Raw genomic sequence first — 2105 nt, forward strand, 5'->3', positions numbered from 1 at the left:
GCTCGGGTAATGCATAAATTTATGCCATCGGCGCGAATCCCCCAACGAATGCCTACGCTTGGACCCTCTCTTAGATCACCTTCTTCGATCACTCGATCGACGCAACTACGGAAGAGACTTGGCAGCGGTTGCCATTCTACAGCGCGTCTGTTCAGCGATTTCGAAGTTTTGATCTAATGGCGAGCCCTTGTCTCTAGGCATGAGGTGGGTGCTTGGCGCTCGAGCAAAATTTTTTGCGTGCCTATCGCGGCTACGATGGGGGAGGTGGTTGCCGCGAGCCTCTCCCGTGCCCTCCTCATTGATTCAACGCCGCTGTCAGGGCGGATGGAAATGTCAGATTTTGAAACGGTGGACGGCGACGCTGAATCAATTAGAGGGGCATGAAGCCCACCCTCGAGGGTGCTATTCCTGGACTCTCCTTTAGATCATGTATTCTTGTCACTCAGCTGGCGCAATTTCGGAAAAAGGTTTGGCAGCGGTTGCCAGCCCCTCACCGCGTCTACTTGGTGATTTTAAAACTCGATCTAAAACGGGAGCCCTCGTCTTGCACCTCCGTCCGGTGTTGCTCGGGTATTGCACAAATTTTTGCCATCGGCGCGAATCCCCCAACGAATGCCTACACGCTTGGACCCTCTCTTAGATCACCTTCTTCGATCACTCGACCGACGCAATTACGGAAGAGACTTGGCAGCGGTTGCCATTCTACACCGCGTCCGTTATGCGATTTCGAAGTTGATCTAATGGCGAGCCCTTGTCTATAGCAATGAGGTGGGTACTTGGCGCTCTAGCAAAATTTTTTGCGAGCCTATCGCGGCTACAATGGGAGAGGTGGTTGCCGCGAGCCTCTCCCGTGCCCAGCTCATTGATTCAACGCCGCTGTCAGGGCGGATGGATATGTCGGATTTTGAAACGGTGGACGCCGACGTTGAATCAATTAGAAGGGCATGAAGCCCACCTTCGAGGGTGGTGCTATTCCTGGACTCTCCTTTACATCATGTTTTCTTGTCACTCAGCTGGCGCAATTTCGGAAAAAGGTTTGGCAGCGGTTGCCAGCCCTCACCGCGTCTTCTTGGTGATTTTAAAACTCGATCTAAAACGGGAGCCCTCGTCTAGCGGCTCTGTGCCAACTCGATCGGCACAACATTGGGAAATGGTTCGACAGCGGTTGTCGTTCCAATGTGTCATCGGGGGATGCCTTGGAAAGTGGCCTTTCAAGGGCGAGCTCGCGTCTAGCCCTTGGATTGTGCGTCGCGTCACAAGTGAATGGGGGAGATCTCTCTGTGAACGGCGGCATGGTGATTGCAAGAGAAAATTGACTTAGTCGGAGCATTGGCCTCGGGCCATTGTGACGGCCTTGCAATTTCTCTTTAATTGCAACCTATGTTTGCGCAGTAGCAGAGTTTGCATGTAAGATGGGCCTTGTTCTCGAGAGTTCCAGGAGATGACCTCCGGAACTTTTGGATTGGGCCCCTTCAAGGTGAAATTCATCCAGCTGATCGGATGAAGCTCGATGTGCTTGTATCTATTCCGAGACGGTAATGATGGTCATTAATCTGTGGCGGTGAGTATTATCCCATTCGGTAATCGCAATGGCGGAGCTGGTGGGAAGTACTTGTCGCTTTGTTTTGATGGATATACCCTATATGTAGGTGTCTGCACGGCTTGCAACACACTGCACATTTGGTGTTCGATTCTAAGATGCGCTTGTTGCTGAGTGTGTATGGAGTTGTATCTTTTAGCCAAGGGCTCCGTCTCATTGGCACGTTCTATCATCGCATTTTTATCCTGCCCGGACGGCAAGAAGGAAAGAGGTGGTTTGGTTGCACGGGTGCATTGCTCGACGTCCCTAATTTCATCAAGGGTCCACTCTCCACCCTAAGTTTTTGCCGATCCGATCGGTAGAGCCTTGGGATTGAGAGGGGGGCCGGCGAAAGGTTTGGTTGCCGCATAATTTATTCGCTAGTGCGTTCTCGGTGCGTGCTCGCCTCTTCACTGTCTCATCCTACAGAAGTGCATGGCACTCTGTCGTGACAGCCTTTGTGGTCCGGGCCAGTAGAAGCGTAGAGTATTACCGATAATTTTTGTTTGGATGCGGAAACTCTCCA

This window comes from Cupressus sempervirens, chromosome 1 (genome assembly GCF_028749045.1).
Source record: "Cupressus sempervirens isolate cs-2001-9-10 chromosome 1, ASM2874904v1, whole genome shotgun sequence".
NCBI classification, from domain to species: Eukaryota; Viridiplantae; Streptophyta; class Pinopsida; order Cupressales; family Cupressaceae; genus Cupressus; species Cupressus sempervirens.